Genomic DNA, 24213 nt, shown 5'->3' with positions numbered 1-24213 from the left:
TATTTATCCACGTGTAAATTAAAGAAAAAGTTGTTGGTGGTTTCGATGAGCCACAATTTTATTCTTCACGACCATGTTATTTTAAACAAATCTTTTTCACACCAATGTTGTGAACACCAATGAGAACGTAACAGTATTTATATTCAATATGTATATTCGATTTGTCGTAGCTGTACGTAAGGAGTAAGCTGCTATAAGGATACTAGGATCATCGCGTATTTTTAGAATTTATTTCATGTCTCTAAAATTTATTTTATTTACTTTAAATTCGAAATGTAGCACATATAAGTCGATTAAAAAAGTAAGAATTCCAATTTTATATATTTCTAATTGGCTATATCTCTGCTTGATTGGTGCATTTCCTAACTTCGTGATTTATTAATTAGACATTATTGTACGCATACGTATACATTATACATGAGTATTTTTATTACATTAAATGTATCTTCTATATGTATCTATATTACAAAATTACATTTAAAGAAATATCGAAGTATCAGTTCAAACATACTACGTAGCAATGTTAAATGTGAAAACAGCGAAAATTACTGTACTTAATCAACACGATATTATATTTAATATATAATACGATTTGAATTAACAAAATGAGTATTGAAAATTATACGGGATTTCTTTCAAAGTTCTACTTAGATATTATCAATCGTTTATCCGCTCTATGGATATCCAAAAATCTATTCGCAGTTTGCGTGACAACCATATAGATATTACATAATATTATCCCTGGGGTCGTCCTTAATTTCGGAACATCGGGGAAGAAGGAAATAACTGGAGTGTTAATCAAGAATGGACCTTTTTACGAAGGGTTATGTCGTTGAAGAATGAAGAGAGGAGGGTGAGCCTGGATTCAGATACACGTCGATAAATGCGGATGAAGGTGAAATGCCATCAAGGATGCTAGATGATAAAACGGGAAGGGATGATCGAGTGAGTGATCGGTCCGAATAGAAAATGGAGGTTAGGCTATACTCCGTTGCCTACAGCCCTACAGCTAGATTAGATTGCCTACCCTCGATCGTCTTCAACTCGGGACAATATCCTTCCAGTTACAAGAAATCGTTTTTGTCAGTAGGTCTAGAGAGACTTACTGCGACAATTCGAACAAATGTTCGGGAGGAAATAACGTGTTACGAGAAAACAAAGAACGAGAATAAGGATTTCTAATAAAATTCTGTTGAAATTAGAAAATCTGGAATTTACTAAACATGGTCCTAAAATTTTCTATTATTGGAAACCGATTACCTGTAAATCCTTTTGTTCATTGCTAAATGCCTTTGGTATTTATAGTTATTTGGTATTTATATTTCATATATATTTGGTATCTATATTTAAAGATATATATAATTTATAGTTTTTAAACTTGGAAAATTATTAAAAACGGAGAAGTAAAAAGGGGAGAAATAACGAATAATAATTTTGAAAGTATGCACTTTGAATTTGCCTCTTTGTTGAATAAGTTTCTATGTCAGCCTTTAAAGAGAGTTGTCTTTTGTGAAAATAATGAATAACGGGATTGCAATTTGCTTTCGTGTATTTTCTTTTTCGAGGGTTATTACGTGATAGTGATCCATAGAGACTCCGTCTATAGAGCCATTACGATACCTATACTTTGCACGACTACGTAATGGAGAATGATTTTAATTGAAGAAATTAACAACGACGTCTTGCCCCAGAGAAATTTACTTTCAATATTTTGTCAAACTGCGATGCGTCGGGCTTCATATAATAACCATTCTTTTTCAATTTTGCGCTAACATTATACTAATTTACAAAGTCTTGTTATGCAAATCGGAGACATAAGAAAATTTGCTTGCATACCAGGAAAATCTCTTTTCCTGAAATCAAATTTAATATCATATAGACAATTCCATTGAACATAAATTGACGAGAAAATGTTTCAGACACTCGTATATTTATAAAATTACATTTTTTAGAAAGCTAATGAAAGTAAATATTTTTTTCAATAAGATTGACGTAACTAAAACAAACAGAAAGGGATTTAATAAAATATCACAAGAACGGAAGGAAATTAAGATATCTAGAACGGTCTTTATTGATCATCAGGAAAACCGCGAGTAAATATTACATTTGTGGACTGAGAACCCTCTTGGTTACTTGCTAACCTTAATTTCATCTTGCTGATAGAATTTCGTATAGCTACCTGTAGTAGCCGTTTCCATTTCCCCTCGGACTGATCAGAGACCAGATATTCGAGGTCGAATGAAACAGTAAGTTTTACGAAATTAGTCTCTCAACAATATTTCTATATAAGAGCAGGTCAGATTTAAAAGAATTAAAAATTCAGACTTTTTTTTACAAATCTCAAATGAAATTTTACTTTGTTTATTTAAAACTATATGTTTCATAGCATAAAGACTAGAAATATCAGATCGTTGATTAGGATTCTCATTGAAACTTGTAATATCCACGATCTTTTTATTAAAAGTATTTGTTAATCAAAATATCGTCCATTGAATTCTCTATATTTTGTCTGTAATAAAATCATTGTCCTTAATAGACGACAACTGAATCAAATTAGTACATCAAACGTGATTTTTATCATATTCACAAATACATTCACGTATAGCGAGAATTAACGAATTATATCAATTTTGATTAACGATTAAAATTGATCCACATTTCGTTTTAGATTACTTGTTTCTTTGATTTGCTTTTATTTCATTATGAACTTTCTTCACGATCACACAAGTATTATACATTTGAGAATCTTGCGTTCTTCATTTCCTTAATCTAAAAGGGAGATCTCTTCTGTAATAATTCAAATTTCATGCCGTACGATAGGTATAACAAACCTGCAAGCATGCACAGACCCATTAATCTTCGGTTGCTAAATAACTTGGACAAAAAGGAACATCCCTGGCACAACATAATTCGTCAGGCAGCGCGAATGCAGCAGGTTTAGTCGCTATTTGATTTACTCCGTTGCAGGAACATGCAGGCGATTAATGCGTCTACTTTATGGCAGCTTAACAGCCAATCAGTATGCGAATTGCGGTTTACCATTGATTCATTAAGTCATGGCTTGTCGGAAATTTGCATAATCGTTCGAAGGAGCAACTAGATCTGGGTTGTTGCTGCCGGATCCCACGAGAGAATCAGGATCGCTCGATTTGCTCGGTAGTCGCTACCTAGCCATCTTATGCTAATACGCACTGCGTCGTACAATAGCTTACGATAGCGACAATGTTGACTTGCCGTACAAACAGACTGAATGATATCAGCGACATGTACAGGATCAGAAAGTTCCACCAGGTACTCATTACACCACGAAAATGAGGCCAATGCCAAGTTTCGGTCTCTTCCAACCAAACTCGTTATTTAGATTACGAACTTTTCCATCGTTATACCATCAAGTACAGCGGTGTCATTATACGAACTATCGATATGTTTAGAACGACGTTTGGCCGTGTAACAAAGTTTGCGCGTGAATTGTAATTCAATTCTTTATCAGTGGTTTGTATCGTGAAAACTTCTGAATTTTCCTTAAGCAATTGGAGTACATTGTACATCATCAAACGGATTACAATTATAATGCAGAATATTAATCGTATACTATGGTAATGATCTCTTTTTTGAGATGTAGCAAATTAATCTTCGAAACAGTGATAAACAGTAAATAAAGAAATATTTTCTGGGTCTTTAAGGATATTTAGTAAATACATACACATGCACTTTACAGCGGTCACAATTTACATAGTAAACTATCGATTGTATTAATAGCTTCCATATTTAGTGGGATCATTCTAACATGAAGTGTATATTCAAGATGAGCATATTAATTTTTTTACGAAAAAATGCATACTCGTACTAAATGTCTTCGTAGTTTCACATACATTTCCAGACTGATTCGAAGATTTATCAATATGATGATAGTCTCGTTACGTTACTCATAAAATTTCAAAAAGTTAGTACATGAAACATACGTATATTCGTAAAAATTTTTTATGGCAAGCGTTCAAATATTTTCGAGAATGCAACAAGAGTCATATATCTGTTGCTATATTCGAAAATATCGATATATTGGCGAACGATAACACGATACATTCAAGGATTAAATAACTGGACAAGCATGTACATAGTAACTGCAGAGAAGATACCTGTTTGCAACGTTGATCGTAAGATTATGAAATATGAAGTCGAAAGCTAACTAATTTATAATTTTATGGACACAAAACGCTCGACATTCCCCGAATTCCGAAGTTTCATTCTGTAAATTGTACAGTCCTGTTACCAGCTTGCAATATTAATCATACGCTTTTTATGTTGTACAAACTTTAGGATCAAAGTTCGTGACGAAGGTACAGCTTGAATTAGTAAAGAGTTACTTAAAGTTACGATGGTTTTAGGAAGTGGACGTGCTCCTGAAATTTTGGACGATAGACGTCTGGCTGAATTTATTTCTTTGGAGCAAAATGTATTCGAAAAATATTCTCGTGTACTCTCGTCAAATACTACAATGTAATATCACGCTTTTCCTGCGTTGTAATACGTTTCTCGTTGCTAACGCTGCGCAGGAAAATTTATTCGAGTCGTACGCATTATAGGTAGTCTTGATGGTCTTCATTAAATGTAGAAAATGCGAAGCATGAAATTGTCGATCGAGTGACAGTTACTTAATCATCATGCTGGTCCGCTGCAGCGATTTTCATTAATATTGTATAATGAGGATCAATGAATGAACATACGGTACACTTCTCGTTAAAAATAGCAGAAAGACGTAACAATTTTTTGTTTTCCCTAATTATGGAATTTTAACCGTTTGCCTATTTTTATGCGTTAATAATTTAATAGTTACTAATCATTTTCTATTTCGACTTTCTATTTTAACGTGAAAATTTTATTTTTCCCGCTCGTGTCAATCTTCAAACCGACGATAGCGATATTTTTTAACGTCGATTCCTTCATAGAGGAAATGCACGTGTCAAGGCTGTAGTATCGTACAGTGTCGATCCATTTCCAAGAGTATCGTATTGCCGATAGCCGGAACCATAAATGTGTCATCACATCAGGGTTTAGGTTGGATAGCGGCTTTGAGCGGTGATTCGTGATACTCTTAGAGAGAGTAGCGCGGCTCTAAGCAAAGTAAAGAATCGCGGATGTCATAGTTTCGGGCTGCCGACAATCGACAAGGGGCCCGACGTTCTCTGCTGTCGCTGTTCGTTGTCGAGGGTCGCACATTAGCACACCTGGGGTCGATGATTCGGAGATAGTCGGGCTCACGATGCTCCGTGGCACGTGGAAAGCGATAGGAATTTTCTAAATGGATTTGGCCACATCATCGAGTGGAATAAAGGGAGAAGATTGACTGTGAATCAAAAAACTCAGCACTTACTCCACAATTAATTTACCAAATGTCCAGCTGGACAAATTGTAAAATACAAATTAAATAAAAAAGAAAAAAAAATTGCCCCACAACCTTCGCGAGATCGAGATCGCCTAAGATGGTTAGATGCACGAATTATCGAGCATATTAGATATAAATGAGCAATTATCTGCCAGTTACTAGTATTAAGTAGAAATCGATATTAATCATTCCATAGATTTGCTATAATTTGTATTTTCCATATCTGTTGTCTAAAATTATCTTTTATCTTTCTTTCCGATCAGCTTTTCTATTCTTTTTTTCTTATATAAAACTTCCATCGAGACAAATTTGTTAAAATTCAATAAATTTGAAAAAATCGTATTATCGATGAAATGATAATAAATAATAAGGACCGTTTGCTTCTCGCATTGGATGGTAATATTAACACATTCAACGTGGAAGACGTGAAGAACGTACGTGTCATAGGGATTTCCTATTTTCTAACGGATGACGCGTAGATAAATGGGTACATGTTATAGAAATATCGATTTTCACCACGAGGGACACCCTTCGATTTTCGAACAAGCAACCGACTTTCGACTTGAAGGAGATAATAAGATTGCACGCCTACTTTATAAACGCGGCCTTTTCAAATTTCTGAAATTTCGAACGAGCATCAAGAATATGTTCTATTTCCCTGGATGCATAATTACGTAGCATCAATCGATTGTTCCCAAAAGGATTTATCGGGAAGCGCCAGGTGTGCGCTCACGGTTTATGGTAACATTTCACAATATTTGTGTTTCATGGAGAATGAAAAAAACGGAAGAAAAAGAGGGAATATTGTCACACGAAACACTGCATAATCGTATTCGTTATCATACTTTTTGGTTAACGTATTCATTTCTGACTGTAGCTACATGTAGATGCGTTCAAACAAATCGTTGTTGATTATGATGCTAACGCGTAACAGTTTTGCCTTCTGAAAATAAATTGATAAAAGTTTATCAAAAAAAAAAAAAAAAAAAAAAAAGAAAAATGGAATGAAACCATAGATCATAGGATAATTTAAATGATCATTATATATTGGCTTCACGGTTGTCTTCTTTTACGAATGGAATAACATATTTTCGTGATGCATGAAATTTATAATTGATCGTTTCTTTGTATACGTGACGTTTCACACACTGTATGGTTTACAGTCTGTTTTGCATCATTTCATACATTTATCGCTAAATTTCAATTTCTCCCGGAAGCACATAATATGATGATTACACAAAATTAATGTAAATGGATGCAAATTATTGGAGCTTGGAACGATACTTCTAATTAATGATCCAACACAGTAATTTAACGCTTATAAATTACGGATAGTGATCGTTCTGATATATTAACTTGGAAATTAATTTCAAATAAAGTGAAATAAGAAAGCACCATTAACTGGAAAATACTATCTTAATCGGTTATTTATCGTCGCATTGACTATATGATAGATTACTGGTAACTCGGTTGAAGCCATAGGCTGAGTTTTATACTTTTATAGCTCCTGGAAAGGATTGATTTATTTTCAAAATGTTAGCAGTTATATCGTTTGATTAAAATTTTATCAACTTATTCCTTATAGAGTAGAAATTAACATTAAAATATGATCTAGCAACAGAAAATTTGTCTCCGTGTAGAATAGGATAGTCTGCAATAATATTTGTATTATGTATTTGTTATACGTATAGTAATAATTCTGATATATTAATGTAGGAATTAAATAATCTCGAATGAAGCGAAATTAGAAAAAGTCACAGATAGGAAATATTTTTATGTTTTTTTTTCTTTATTATTGATCGTACTCGCGATGGATTTTTATAAAATATTTATATCGACAGACGAACTAATGCTACAGAAATTTGTCAATTTTATAGTAAACATTTATGCAAACAACGAACATTCAGGCCAGTAATTGTTTCTCAGTAAAAAGTTCGATGCGTATTTCCGCACCGATGCGAAAAGCTCGGCGATTGTTTCGGCAAATTGGAAAATGTTTGCGCGAAATTGACTCGATGGAGAAGCGACGCGTTAACTGGTTCATAATGAATATTTGAACTGGCATGACAATTAACTTGTTGGATAATATAATGGCCAAAGGGAAGCGAAATGCGTCAGGATCGCAACGAGGCAACGATTTTATGGGTTCGATGAATTCATTGAAGCGTATTGGCTCGATAAAAAATTTTCTCATCGATAAAATGAAAATTCGCGCCACGGTTTATGCTTCTGAATGTTTTTATGGCGGAAAAGATGGGACTGCGAGTGATTTCCATTTTTTGTAATTCTTAATCCGAATTAATTGAAAAATAAAACAGAGAAACAAAATATAATACTGATGCGGATGCTGATGAAACATTCAGAAATTTCTGATTTCAAAATTTAGTCATAATTAATATTGGCAAATTTTTACTCGAAACAAAATTTATGTATAAAATTTTAAATACAAAAAAAAAAAAAAAATATACAAAATGTACATCTATTACGGTGAAATAATATAGTGAAATGTTCACAGTTTGAAACTGTTTTACCGTAAACGTGCACCTTGTATAAATACAATCACGTTAATAATCACTAAATCATTATGCCAGATGACGATAATGACATATACAAAAATTTTACTTTCTTTTACTCTGTATTGCAATATTTTGTATTTTGCAGACATTTTGGTACAATAGCGTGCAATGGACAAAGAAAACAAAAGGGAAACCGAAAAAAACATGCAGGATAATCCGTGACAAGTTACACGCGATGTTTTGCATGATCCGGTAAGCCGTGACGAACGGAAGAGAACGAACAAGAGAAGGAAAGTATATAAACGGTGGCTGTTTATCGAAACGTCATGCGCAGGCAGCCTATCAAAAGCAGAATCGCTCTCGGGACTCGGGAGCCTCCTCGTTCCCTCATTTCCACGCACGCTTCATTTCCCATACACACTACAAACGTTTGTTTATAGTTAGTACCGAAAGCTGCTGGCAGCAGCACGGTGTCTACCTTCTTTTATCATTTCATCGATACCCAACTTCCTCGCAAGACTGAACTTGAAGTGTTCGCTTCAAACTTCAATGATTATATGCATCCTATGTGCATCATTCTATGATATGATAATACATCCGTATTTTAACGGTGAAAGAGAAGGTAGTAGTATTTCTGTACACTGTTTCTGCTCCTTGTGTAATATGCATGTGATTAAGATTTCTTTTTTTTTTTTTTTATTGAAGCTTGATATTCTAAGATGTGTAATTTGATGCAAAGTAAAATAATTCTTAATGATAATGTTTCCCTTTATTAAGCGGACGTTTCATGATTCAGGATCATTTCAAGGTCATGGTATAGTAAGTTGAACTCGTCTTAATATCAGCTACAACAGTATGAAGTTAAATATACGTGGTAACAGTGCAGGTGATGTTGACTTCTTATCGAAAGAACAATTTTTTGGAAATTTCTTGTATTAGAATTTGTAGCCAAGCGAAAGCTGATTAATTTTTATTCAAAACATTTGTTTGTCAAATTATCGGAAGCGTCTGAAAAATCGTGGTGACATTTACGCGTTACACACTGTGTAAATGTTAATCTCATGACGGTACATTTTCTTTCTACGTTACTGCAAAATAGAAAAGAGATAATTTTTCAAATAAACATAATAAATAAGATGATAATTAAGTCCTGATAATTCTTTCAGATATCTACATATAAAAACAACAATCATTTAATGTCTACTATTTTTCTATTTTCTGTTCCTAGTTCCTGCTCGTAAATATCCTTTTTCGCGGATAACACGCTTGAAACGGTGCAGACATGCTAGAAACTCGCATCTGTTTTATTGGTAAATAGACGTCTGTCATTAATTCATTTAAGTACCGCGGCTGCTTCGGTATCTTGTCATTTGCCATTTCCGAAAAATAATCTTGTTTCTTCCTCATTTTGTTCCTTTTTTTTTCATTCCTTCTCCGGAGCAATCTACTTGTTTCACAGGCCAATGGTTACGAAACCAATCAGTGTAACCCGCTCGAATGGAAGGCTCGGCAGGTGTACAAAGAGCTGCTGCACGAAAAACGAACAAAATATTACGCGAATTCCAAAAACGCGGACAAAAAAACGCCGTTAGATTTGCGTCATTCTGCGTGAAAACGTATTTTTTACACAAACATGACAAACGTCGTCTAATACAAGATCCATTTCAATTGTAAGTTCCTTTCGCTTTGTTCGATATGAATCTGCCATCAACTTTAAAAAATAGTAGCTAGCCTCTTGATTCAAAAGTGTTTCTACTATTATTTTAATTTCAAGTATTTGAAAGATACTTCTCGAAAGCATAGTAATCGGGGCTGGTAATTAAACTACGGATTTTTATGCAATTATAGGAAATTTAAAGTGCTTGTAATATGTAAAAATACGTAAAATATACGAAGCGTAGTAGCTATTTATTAAAATATTTAGTGGATGAAATAAGTTTCCACTTACATTCCATTTCTTTAATGAGGTTTATAAAGATAAGAATTTGCATAATAATCTGCAATCTGTTGATAATACTTGAGGGATAAGGAGGAAAAAGAAACAAAGAATATTGGAAAAATACCTTCACCGAGAAGATCAAATTTTGATATTTTATTCTACCAGTAACGAATTTTACTATCATCGTTTATAATATGAGATTTATCTTTTTGTTAGACGTCATACAAATATGAGAAAAGAAAGATAATTTTGAAAATTGTTTTAATCGTTTCTTCGTTGAATATTACAAAGTAATGAAACAAAATAAGAAATATCTATTTTTATTATACTATCAAAACACACAAAATCTAACTATTTTATCAATATTATATATTTTTTTTACTTATTTTTTATGCATGAAGCTTTATTACTCCTAATGTAAAGCAGACATGCACTACTCAGATGTATTGAAAATAAAAAGACTGGAAATATCTTTTCTTTCGTAGACATCATTTATCTTTAACCAAAAGTCAAAACCTTGAACGATATCCAAAGTGAACATTTTACAGATGCGTATGTCTAGAATATAATAAAGGATTATAAAACTACGCTAAAAGAAAGAAGTTGTACTGCTTCTACGAATTTTGTAATTTTATTTTCCATTTACTTCAACCATGTACCAGATCTAAACAATGTACTAGAATGCAAAATGAATACGTAGACAGGTCTGAATAATTTAATCGAAAGTCGTAAATTTCTAGCGAAACTGTTCGCGAAGTCCATAAAAGCGGAGGCTTCTTAATCAAATTTTAGCGAGAGAAAAATCGCAATTAACGCGGCAGTTTAATCGTACGTAATAGCTGCGCCAATTTTGCCGAATATGCAAGAACCCGCAGAACTCTGTCAGGACATCAATTTGCGTTATGCAGCGTGCTCGTTCAATCTCCTTCGAAGGTCCTGCCAAGCGAATCACATTCCTGGACGGCCTCGTTTCTCCCTTCAGGAAAATTCAGCGACCACTAAAGGTTTTCGTTAAATTATTCAGGGCCACGAGTCGACTCGTGGAAGGGCGATTTCCTTTCGGGTGATCGATCAATTAAGTCGACGACTATCCCGGAACAATCGTGCTTTATTATCTGACGAATCCTGAAACCATTTCATTCCGGCTATTCATCTCGCTGCGTCCTGCAACCACGGAATAGAATTTTTCGTCCTTTCGTCGTTACGAGACCATGACCTACGAAAATGTTATTTCTGCGATTATCTATCATGAGATTGCGGTTTCTCGTCACAATTCGTTGTATTGCATACTTGCGTACATTTCATACGTTTGCTACGCTTGTTAGAATAACATTAGAGTGCGCATGAAGACCGCAGGCGAAGCATACGACCAGTCATGTTTCTTATTTTGAACATTTTTAGAATTCAGTATATTTCCAATCAAGCCTACTTTATCAAAATTGTCATTGACTCTTGTGAGTTAGACGCGTGGTTTTTCTACTCACTTTCATTCCATCCAAGATTACTTTCGATAATATGATTCGAAAAATACAATAGAAATATAAGAATTATTTTCTAATGACACGTTAATAGATATATGTGCGTAAATGATGTATATATCGTCTCGCGTTATAAATAAAACAGGAGGAATCATATTTAAGGTATGTTTCTATAATCATTAAAACGTCATTCTCAGTAACCGAAAAATGTGCACATTCATAAGAATATTGTACATAATTCATCTCTTCTGTTTTACCAATTCAACAATCGAAAATCCCTTAGTTGAAACCCAATTACGTTTTTTCGACACTTCTTGAACCCTATAACGCCCGTTTGTGAAATATAAATTATGCTTCTAACGAAACATAAAAAGCCTCGGGAAAACGGTTCTTAACGAGAGCGCTCGAACGAATGAATCGTATTATACGAGTAATTCGCCGATACGAACATCAAAGATGGAAAAACCTTAAGGTTTGCAATCGTTCAAGAAACGGGACTTTGAATTTCGATAAAACTGAAAGGGCCTCCGCCAATCGCTCTTTCCGGGTTAAAAAGGAACGTGTAAAGGGCACGCCGAGAACGACGGTGCAGGAGAAAGTGCATTAATTGCATCGCTTGATCATCGAATGGCGTGTCCGATCTTTCTAAGCGTGCGAGTTTTACGATCGATGAGAAGAATATCGTGCGAGATCGGGTTCGTCTGCCGCCGGAAATGACGCGACTTTTCCACTGACGTATATATATATATATATATATATATATATATAGAAAAAGAGAGAGAGAAGCTTTATGACATCGCGGTGTAATATCGGACGATATTTCCGTCACGTAAATTCGTAACGGCCGCTCGATAGAGAACACCGAGAATTCGATTGGAAAACGATGGCCTGAAGTTGAAATGTTGAAACCAAATGTACGAATTCGAGGAATACGCCCGGAACAGAATCGTACGTTTTGAACAGCGGCCTTGGAACTTTTCTCCCGTCATTGGCCGTATAGCGAATTTCGAAAGTCAGATGGATGGTGTACACCGACATGTCAAAGGTCGGTTAGTTTTCAGGAATCTATTGACAAGATCCTATTCTCTGGTTTATTCAGCTTATCGCATATGAAAGAACGATTTGATTTGCTTGTTATCACAATATGATGAAGAATCTGTTATAGGTACATGTATGTATAGTACGCATCATTTTACGATGAAACGGTGTTCTTTTTGTAATGATTTTTATTTGATTTAAATTTTATTCATAATTATAAACGCGGTTAAATATAATATGTAAATATTTGTAATTTTAATGTAAATGTAAATAGTATGTATATATACGTACTAGTAGAGCATGAGAGTATAAAATAAATATGATAAGTATACAGCACTATTGCCACACTGGTAAAATTGGAGGCTAAATGTTTGGACGTTTAATAATAATTTTAATGAATAATAATTTTATTCTTTGTTATTATGTATTAGGCAATTATAACAATGCATATAGCTGACAGAGTTGTACAGATTTATGCAAATTAAAATGATCTTTGTCTATAAGTTGTCCAAGTTTTAATCTGTGGAATAAATAAAAAAGCTGTCACGATGGAAATCAGTAAACGATCCAAATTTATAATCAATGTATTATTCGCATAAGTAAATGAAAAATATCGCCTTCAATTATGAATTTATTATTAATGTACATGTTTCGATAGAATACGCGTACCGATAACAAGAATCGATGAAAATGCCTGGATATTTATAACGTACATAAAAATACACATCTGCATTCAGTCATATCATTTCAAAGTAGAAAGTAACTTCGTTAAAAGTCATTTGACCAACTTCAGTTGTCGCCAACACATTAAATCTTCGTAATTTATTCAACAAAATTAGCTGCGTGCTGATAATCTTAGCAAGTAACGATGCAATTTGTCCCCTCACCGTAAATCTTAATTGAAACATTTAATTAAAACGCTAACTGCGTAACCCTGTTTTTGAAACTCAGTTAACGCCTTTGGAAATCACTCGAGCTACACAGAAATATGTATATGCTAATGATAGACCCAGATTTCCGAATTAACGAGGCAGCCACAGGCTTAAAATGGGAAGTTATTACGACGCAATATTCCAAGGCACGAACTAGAAGTTTCTTTAGGACGAAAACTCTCTTCGCAAACTCTTCTGTAAGTGAAACTTGAAACCTGCATAATTGACATCAAATTTCTGGCAACTGGGAACGTTTTTCAATGATATCCCCGCAGCCCCTTCAAACACGCAGTCTTCTTTTTCATCGTGTAATCTCCGTGAAAATAGGTGACGGATGACGAGTATATTGGCATCTTGTGTTACATGAAATTTCAAAGGAACTGCTTGACACAATTTCCATGGTCGATCAAATACGCATGGCTGGAAACTAGGAACTTTTAATATTCCTGTATCTGAATGAATATGGAACGCCAGGCTATAGAAAGCATACTCTAACAAAGATAGACGGGTGGGTATACACAGTAAAAGGAAAGTAATAGCTTTATCAAAAACAAAATTTGTAGTAACAATTGAATTTACGTATCTCTCCTTTGCAAGTAGAGAATCAATTTCTTTATTTGATCGTGCATAGTGTCATGTATAAAACTATCTGCAACATTCTAAACGAAGAAGCGTATAATTTTGAAACTAGCAACTTTCATATACATACATGTGTATTTATTAGAAACTTATCTTGCTCTTACAGATTTCTGGCAATCCTTGTAATTTCTTCATCTTTAAGCTTAACCATGTACAATGAAACTGTCCTATTTCTGCAAACCTCTAGGCAATAGTTTTAGGATATAAAGAAGAATTTAATAAGGATTTACAGAATTTTACGAAAATGACGAATGAAAATTAAGTGATACGAAAGAAATTCAATTAAATAATTTGAAATATTTTTGCAATGAAATATATTTCACGTCTATTTCAATTTCGAAGTTATAGATTCTACAAAAAGAAACAATCCTTCTCTTCGTCTTACTTTATATAATTACTCAAGGGATGCACCACGTCGTGACTTGCTTCCTCTTATAGCGATCCTAAGAGCATGTCTTGAGTTCTAACATTGATTCCGTTAGACCAGTCTCGAATTAATTATAATTAAGATAAAATTTCTCCAAATTTCTGGGATTTATTTGTGATATTGGATAATATTCGTTGCATCATAGATTTAGAAATATTAAATCAAATAAAAATTTCGTAAAATCACGTACGAAATAAATCACAGATTGCTACTTTGTATTTTATTTGCACTTTAAATAACATTTTTTAATTTCGTCTGTATTATAACTACACGCATACAAGATAAAAATTACCGTTCAGAGTTATACCCTTTGTTATTTTTAATAAAAATTACTACAATTTAAAACTACTATCTGTACGATTTGTTTTTGTTCGATTATACATGTATGTATGTGGCTGCGATATATTCCACGATGGAAAATTTAATTCAATAGTAGTCCAATAAAATTGGAACGTTAGCAAAACGTGCTGTATGCATCGCATCGGCATTGAACACAATCGAATACCACTTACGATTCTTCAATCGCACTCATTGATTGGTGAAAATAAAATGAAATCCATCAATTTTATTCACATCTTTAACAACGTGTGTTCATTTTTTACTAAAACCTAGGAATTTATACTTCTTTACAGTTTCACTCTCTTTGATAAAAATAAATTTTCCAATATGTTGCAACAGGCTTTCGTTTCGAAACATGTTTTTCGACCATGTTTTCAATTAGTTGGAAATTTATTGAAACTTAGAAAAGAGCAAAATCAAACTATTTTCAAACTTTATTGAGCGACTGCAAAACAGGCGAGAATGATTTTTCAGAGGTTCCAAAATCATGCTATTATGTAATCATAGGTATTATAGAAATGGATTAACGACGAGACTGTAGACGTTTCTGCAAATTTCAACACCTACGAACTCGACTACAAAAATAGAATCTAAACAGAGATTCGTTTCGTCCACTAAGTATTTTTGCGAATATTTTACTTTACATATGTTACATATTTTGTATTTTATGTCCATTCTGTAGATTTTTGTCTATTAGATTTCTCATAAATACATAAACATATTTATATTTATTGGTCACAACAATCTTTCAAGACGCTCTTACTATAATTTTTTCTGAAAGAGATTTCTATAAAGTGCTGGACGAATGAATTTATTTAATTGACGCGGAATTACACAAGAGATTATAAAATTTTCCTGCTATTCTGATAACAGTGTATCGCCGTCAATCGTTAAAAGATAAATGCGAAAGCAGAAACGCAACGTTTCCCGAATGAAGAAACAGGAAAGCATAAATATCATTGCAATTTAATATTCCTACCTTTAATCCTATGTATGATCTTCCGCGATATCCAGTAATTATCTGAATATCAAAGAATTTATACGATATCCTATCGCGAAAATCCGTTTCATGAAACAATTCGTTAAATTCAATTCATTATACGATGCACGAATTTGGGTCCGAAATAAAGCGATTGAACGGTCGATCGGTCCAGTCATCACTTTTACCTTTTATCATATTGATAGGCCGTGCCGACAATTATCTTTTCGTTCGAAATTTGCGATGAAGCGTGTGCATCGATAGCCAGGCGAAACTCGTACTCGTATCAATTGGCCCCCGCGATCTGCCAAAGCGCTCGTTTGATCCCCCATACCCAATTTACTAAAAGCAATGAATTTTTACCATACGCGGTATTACGTGGTTATTTACAAAATGCGCGCACGCGAACGCTTTTCAATGAGAGAGAGAGAGAGAGAGAGAGAGAGAGAGAGAGAGAGAGAGAGAGAGAGAGAGAGAGAGAGAGAGAGAGAGAGAGAGAGAGAGAGAGAGAAGATCGTCAATTCGAACTGGTCGTCCAGCGAAAGTAATGAATTTTTATTGGGCCTCTCGCGCCGCCCGTTTTACAGGGACCGTATCGACGCAAGAGGCTTTTTCATCGTGAAATCATTAGCAGAGATTCCCCGTTTACCAAGGGCGATGCATTTTTACGAGACGTGACGTCACCGGTTTGCAAAAGACAGGCAACATCGTCGCGGTTAAACGACCGACCAAACGATTCGCCGTGTTGTCCCGGCCTGCTCGGCAACGCGATACTTTTATTTTTAATTGGGTTACTCAAACTAATTAATTCTCGGCCCAACCTCTCATTAATGCGACAGAGAAATTAACGACGGGAAAAAAAGAGCCATTGACGTTCCGAGTAGAAAAGTCGGTAATTTATGGTCCGCGTAAATGCTCGCCGTGTGTAAAATACTTTTTACGCCTGACCCCTCCCCCCTCTCCGCTTCCTCTTTCAACCCATCCTCCTGTCTGCGACCATGAATTTTTCAAAAACTCCGTTGATCGAAGCCGATTGATTGGCTTCGTTGTTCATGGTCACGCGCCACGGATATCCTTGATTTTTATGTGTAATTTCTTTTTAATTCGAAGTACCGTGCGAACATGAAGTACCTGGACTATGTTTGGCGACGATAAACTTTAAGAGAAAACTTTGTATTACGGATTTTGCAGGGAATTCAGGGATTTGGGAAATTTCAGGGATTTAAATTGTACAGGATCCGATGAAATGTTTCAATATTTCGACTTCGTAAATTCTTAAGCCGATAACAAGGATTTTAAGATACCATTAAAAGGCTTATACATGCAAGTACATATGTAGTGCCCAAATATAACTTTACATAATGTAAAAGATACGAGTGCAACCGGAAATATCTGATGCTATACTGTGACAAAGAAAATATTCAATGTTACAATCTTAAAAGACATTGCATAAAATTGTTACGTCAGTTACGTATTACATTCTTGAAATCACGTTGTTGTTATTTATAATTCAATATGCTGAATAAAAATTTCTATTTACCTCAAACGCGCGTCTGTTTGTAATTTTCCAGTTTGACTTATCTACCTACGATTCTCCGTTACACGCAAAACGAAACATGAATTATCAAAGAAAATATCAATTCATTTAAATTGTACGATATAAGAGAAAACTTTTCTATTTGTAATTTTTCATTTATGACTTTCAAATCGTCAACGAAACCTATCCATTCAAATTATCCGAAGAAAGCTTTCCTCGATATTACAGTTTCCCACGTATGATAATTTCCTTCGACCCTGCTAAATAATGAAAATCATCACAGACAGCACATTTCCTACCCTATATACCGCTCCAGAACCTAAGCGCTGAGTAACGAACACCGGAAGTTAGGAAACACGTACTACGAACGTTTTCACCCCTTCGATGGTTCCCTTCGCCGCGCCGATAATAATTTCACCCCTCTATTCTTGAAAACCCGTCTTCCTCGTCACAAGCACAGCACGTCATTTTTAATGAACGCGTCTGACGTTCGTTAGGAAAATTTGAAGCAAGCATGTCTTACCTCGTCTGCGTTCACCCTGAGGTAGCACGCCAACTCACACTAGCATAATACACGAACCTCGCCGAGACGCACTAGAAACTCGCGAAAAAAGAAAGTTTGGCAGGTCGGGTGAAAAAGCACCCCAATCGCGAGCAGGTACCCGGGTGATACACGAATGACTCGCTGGACGCGACTGACAGTACCGTGTTGCTCCACGTGGGCTCCAAGCTCCAACCACCCCGTGAAACCTACACAGTCGCGTGACGGATCATACACGAGCGTAACGCACACCGACGAACTGGTAACGGGAGGGGGCTGTGATCATGCGCACTCCTGCAGCTTCCTTGGATTCGAACTTCCAGTCTCTTTCTCTTTTTCTTGTTAAACGCGTAATTAGCAGCATTTCGCGGCTACGCTGCCCGATAATCGGTTATGGAATGCAATCGCTACCGGTTGATGCTTCTATCGCGTCTGCCTCTGCTTCCGCTTCTACAACGAACGTTCCTTGCTTTCCAATGACTGTCCTGACTAACTCGCGATCGAGGGATGAAACGATTGTTTGGTCCTTTGTACTTCGAAACATCCGCGAGAACTTGGTTTGAATGTCACTTTAAGTTTAACGGAAAATCAGTAGGAAATTGCCAGAATCTTCGAGAATTATTATCTTACTTGAAGTAACAATGTAGATGTCATTTTATAACCACGATAATTTCATCCGTATTTGTGTAATAAAATTGATTCCCCGCTCATACTTTTTAGTTTATACTGTATGCTATAAACGATTTAGGTTTAATGGAAAATCAGTAGGAAATTGTCAGAATCTTCGAGAATTATTATCTTACTTGAAGTAACAATGTAGATGTCATTTTATAACCACAATAATTTCATCGGTATTTGTGTAATAAAATTGATTTCCTCTTCATACTTTTTAGTTTATACTGTATACTATAAATGATTTTGCGATATACTGATTCGAATTTCTAACGGATTTTCGAAGTTCCTCGTGTAATTCACCTCGAACTTCTTCGATAGGATTTAGATCAAGAAACTGTGAAAACGCCAATTCACTATACGTATTATCGTAACTCTTACATACAATTATAATAAATTTTAACTATGTGCGATATATATATATATCGAATCGTAACTTTACACGAATACAAAGTTCTAAACAAGCCGTATATATATATATATTTGGCGAAACTTTATTGATATCTATTCCCATTCTCCTACCAGTCCACCTAACTTTTGTCCTCGACCATATATATATCTATCTGTTCATTATGCGCATAGTAAAATAAGCAATGCAGCCATCGTATATCAGAAACATGAAAGAAATTCTCATAAAAACGCCCTATCACTCCGTTAATAACAAATGCAAATTTTTAGCATTATAAAGAGATTTAAAAAACTCGGACGATGGCGGACACGTTGGTTGCACCAAAGATACAGTAATGAATCGCTTCTCAATAAGCTGCAAGTTGGTTACGATGTTGCTAATTAAGTCATCCGTTATCATTTTTATCGTTTGGTGTACTCGGAGGAATTTCCAGCTCGCAATCGAGCTTGATAAAGATCGTGAAAAGGGAAACGGTGAAGGAACGACGTCAGAACGGAGTCGGCCGGCCTTAATCAGGAAATTAATCTCCGTTTCAGAGTGAGCTTGTTACTAACGTTCGACGGCTTGGCATTTCGTTAGCCACAAATTACGCAACCTCGACATTCGATGCTGGCCTCCAGAAACACCGATCGCGAACAACACGTGATTTATGCACCTCGAAGATCCTGATAATAAAATTCTAATTACGTTCCGCAGGTACTGTGTCTCGACGTAATTCGATTAATTAGAATGGTTCTCGTGTGTTACCGACGACCGATGTATATTCGATGCTCGTTCTCCGTTTTCTCCAACCAGCCATGTGAAAGTAATACCCATCAGGACGTGTCAATTATGAAAATTTATAACGTTCTGTTGGAATTGCAGCATGTATCGAAATTATATCAACATCATATTTATTCCACGTTAACATTCGTTCGCATATCGAATGTTAACTTGAACATAACACGCACGCACAGCTTAAAACACTTCAACGTAATTTTAACATTTGACGCGTGTAATACGTTGATCAAGATATTCCATGGTAAGTGTTCGTCTTATTTTACAAAACGTCGTTACCATATTTTACAAGAACAGCGAGCTGCTACACTTCCAGTCGATTGTACCAAATGAAAGATTTCGCTTTGTAAAGGTAAACGAACCATCGCAAAGATACGCAGTCAATTCTCAGTCAGCTAAAACAACAGCACGTCTCGCTATTTTGAAGAAAAATTCGCTGCAATTACTCCGACAAAAGGGGGCATTGGCGCGGATGATCGAATACTGGTCTAGTCATTGAGCTAGTCCTTTTGAAACGAGGAGCCAAAGGAGGAAGGCAACGAATGTGTCAGTGTTTTAGGGGTTCCATGGGAAGTCGCTAATTATCGAGGTTTGTCCGAGTCGTTACAGTAGTTATCGGACTGCTTCTTTTACTTTCAACAGACTTCCATCTCTTCGACTATCCGCACCCTTTTGCAGCAGCGTGGTTCGGGTCTGCATTCAGAGCAGCCACGCGAAACGAGAAAGGCCACGGCTTCTGTCTCAAGCGTGTTAATTAGACAGGCCTTTGTTTCCTCAGAAGGAACCCGAACGAGGCAAATATGAACGATAAAGCGACCCTTGAATTTTGTCTGTCGCTTGATATCGCGACCGCCGCCGCGCGAATTATTTATGCCGCGGGATTGTACGAAAGTTTCATAAGGGGAATCAGTCAGCGTTTTCGATTCCACTGCCCGTCTAACGATCACATTCCAACAACAACAAAATTTTCTATTCATAATGATTCAGAGTTGATAGTAAATAGTAAATAGTAAATAGTAAGTCGTTGATAGAATAGATAGAATAGAAAACATAAAAATTATAAAAAAATAGCTTATAATTATGTGTTAACAAGATCTGGAAAAATAACTTCTCCCATTTGGTCAAATAAGGAAATACAATACTATCTGATAATATATTCTTTAATATTTTTTAGATTTTATCAATATAACATTAATAACTTTATCTTGCTACGTTGCTTGTGAAAATTCTAAATGTTTTGGATAGCACGTGATATATTCACATCATAAATGATTAAATACTTTTGTATGCCATCGTAGGTATCTACCTTCCTCTAGAAAAATCATAACACGTAAGACTTTTTGGTATAGATACGATTATCTTGTACGAGAAGAAGAAACATTGGCTTCTAAATGCTGTTCTTTGACACAACGAAGATTGTCCAGGTACTTCACTGTAGAAACATACTTACATGTCTCTGCTCAAGTAATTTTTATGAATAAATAACGTTTTAATTCAGGATGTTGAATAATTTACAGACTTAAAAAGTTAACAATTTTTTAGATAATAAACATCAATAATATGAGAACATATATTGAGAGCATAAACTGATATCGTCAAATACTGTATGACGTGACGAACAATTCGTGCTCGTCGATGCTTCGAACAGGAAGAATTGATAACATTTCCAATTAATCGACACCGCGTCAATTATGCACCAGGTCACGAATAATTTTTGTTTCGTCGGCATATGCATATTTGGATAAAGTAGATAATGAAGATAAAGTTTCAACGGTAACGAGCGCACCATTAACGAGCGGGCCGCAAAGACCGAAATGGGAATATGAAAATGTGAAATGACATATGAACGAGTGAAATATGAAACATTGTTAGTTTTGTCTAGACATTAATTTCCAAGTTCGTGGTTTTAAATGTCACTTTTCGAGCACACGAATCGAGTTAGATAACGAATATTATGAAAAAAATAAGAATTTAATCATCTTAATATTTAGAGCAACTAACAAGCTAATTATGAAGTTCAATCGACGTATCTTCAATTTTCCACGCATTCCTTGGGTCAAGGCTGAGTTAAGTAGAAGTGCTTTATGACTTAGTTAGAAACAATTACATGAATAAACTTAACGATGAAATGGAGCGACTAAGAATATACTCATCTGAATGCATTGACTTTATGAAGGGAGAAAGCAAATATGAATAATCTCTACTTGTACAGAAGAAGTCCGATTTCTGTGAAAACGGGAGAAGCAATAGTGAAACATGAAGACACTATAAGGAACAATCTTAGGAGAAGCTCGAGATCGCGTTTAAATTATCGACGTTTACGTGCAATATCTTTTGAATTCGTATAATTCGAATTTGTAGTGTCCTTTTTACATTTAAACGATTACATGTGTTCAAAAGAAAAAATTCTGCCATCGAGAATTGAATATATTAATTTTAATTTTGATACTAATATTGATAAAAGAAGATTCCACTTATTATTATTATAATTTAGATAAAAGTATACTGTATATTGAATTTTTATTATGTTCACTTTAGTTTTTAAATGTTTGTCTTAAACATAAGATTAAAAGATATAAAATTATACTTCTCTCTACGTTTAATGTTACTTTCAAGAGTGGCACACATGATAATAAAAATCTGCGTGATGAAAATGTTTTAAGGAAAATGTAGAAATTTAATTCTCTGTTGTATTACGTTAAGAGCACGTCGTAAGATGATTAAAATTCTTTTTTACCTCTGCTTTAATATCTAACGCCTTTGTTTCAAGAATCCCATTTACTACCGCTGTTGTTGCTCTCATTCAAAAAATAGTTCCTAGTTTACTGTTGCGAGCAGAAAATATCCGGACTAAAGATGAGAAAAAAAAGAAAGGATGAAAATATCCATTTGCCAAGTTTCCCGGAAATGGAGAACGAAATCGAGTTTACGTTGTTGCTTCGTGCTCAGATAGAATTAATCAAAACAGGATATTTCTGATTAAATACACGTGATCATATTAAAAATTAATAACTGTGACACCTGCAATTAAATAACAGGACGTATATAAATCGCATTATTCATACAATAATTATTTATATAATAGGTACATGCTATTTAACATATGCATATCCTCGACAATTTGTAACAAATTCAATATTCCTGCAATAAGAAACAGAAGTGGAACAATGCTCCCATTATATTGAAATGAAGACGCGAAGCTGTTAGAAACTTAAGCGTCCTTATCTGAATAAACTTCAGATAAACTTGTACCCGTTTGCATGCATTCAAATTAACAAACTTATAAATATTAACTTGTATAAATATACATATACTTATACATATATTTTAAAATTTACTATGTTTATCACTATGAATATGCATCCACTTATCCACTTGCTCTTTGAACTAAGCAGAGTAAGCGATAAAGGATTATTAATATTTGATAGAACTTTTTTCCATTCTCACAGTGTTTCACATACAAGTTCACAAACATGTATTATCTATTCGAATTGACAATTTAACGATAGCATATATTCTAATTTTATTACGTGGCACATTGCACTTAATCGTACGTAGCTACATGTCGCGTGTTTTGCATAATATTAGAGAAAGCCGCGTTCAGCTGCACGAAAGGGTACTCAGATATTACGTCACAATGCTGGTGAAGTCTCAATTCTGCTATTCAGTGTTAGGTCTTTCTCGTTTCCCTTGGCTCGTTCCTCCCTCGCTCTTTCCCTTTATCCCCGCGTTGCGTCTAAGGTTTGTGCAGGCTGAGGTCTGACTGAGCCTACCATCAAACTCCTCCTCAAGAGCAAGCTAGATGTTTACATTTCAATTATCCGACGCCTCGTTCGTGCCATTATTAGTATTTGCATGATTTAGTAGCTGAAGAAGCATGCCTTCCTACGTCTAGAGCTATCTCTGCGTCGGCAATTATCGGAATACAATTCGATGGGATTTGTACCTGTCTAGAGTTGCGTCTATGCAATATGAACGTATAGCTACCATATAAGTGCGTGTACGTTCTTCCAATCTAAATTTCGAAGATTAAAATTGTATATACTAAAAGTAGAAACACTATCAGCTTTTGAAATAGTATTAAATTAGTATTATACGTATTATAATATTATTAGTATTATACGTATAGTGTATCCTTCTCTGCATACATTATACGTATAAGTTTAATTAGAATTAAAATAACATATGATAAATATGAGCAAGATGAATATGCTTTGTATCTCAATAACATGAAATATTATTGCGTGCTATATTATTATTATATATTATACGAGAATGAATATTACATCAATAACATGAATTAGTATTAACTTGAAATAACTGGACATTTCCAGTAATTGCGAAAATAAAAGTTTTTAAGATTAAATTAGATATGAATCTAGAAAGTTTTAAAACACATATTTGTGGAAAGAGAGATATAAATTTTACGCCACTTCATGTTATAACTACTTTTTATTTATGTTATTTCAGACATACCTTTGCTTGAAACGTTATGTGTACTTTAAATATCCATTAGATTTTTGCGAATATTCCATTCTACAGCATAATAATGTTAATTTCGGAATAAATAATATATAAATATTTCACAGGAATTATGAAAATACCTC

The 24213-nt window shown here is 34.7% G+C and overlaps 1 protein-coding gene across 5 annotated transcripts in view; it reads right to left on the bottom strand.

Annotated features, from left to right (window-relative positions):
* Positions 1-24213, bottom strand: part of LOC126914152 (EGFR adapter protein-like) — a 278807-nt gene that overhangs the window by 180226 nt on the left and 74368 nt on the right. The window contains exon 1 of one of the 5 annotated variants that reach the window (XM_050717736.1): positions 17731-17883. The exons of the other annotated variants lie outside the window; for them this stretch is intronic. The gene's annotated coding sequence lies outside the window, so the exon portion shown is untranslated. Of the gene's footprint in view, positions 1-17730; positions 17884-24213 lie in introns of those variants that run through there. 5 annotated transcript variants of the gene reach the window in all.

The sequence above is a fragment of the Bombus affinis genome, chromosome 3 (genome assembly GCF_024516045.1).
Source record: "Bombus affinis isolate iyBomAffi1 chromosome 3, iyBomAffi1.2, whole genome shotgun sequence".
Lineage (NCBI taxonomy): Eukaryota > Metazoa > Arthropoda > Insecta > Hymenoptera > Apidae > Bombus > Bombus affinis.
The sequence above is the reverse complement of the archived record's forward strand: the minus strand, read 5'-3'. Positions and strand labels throughout refer to the sequence as shown.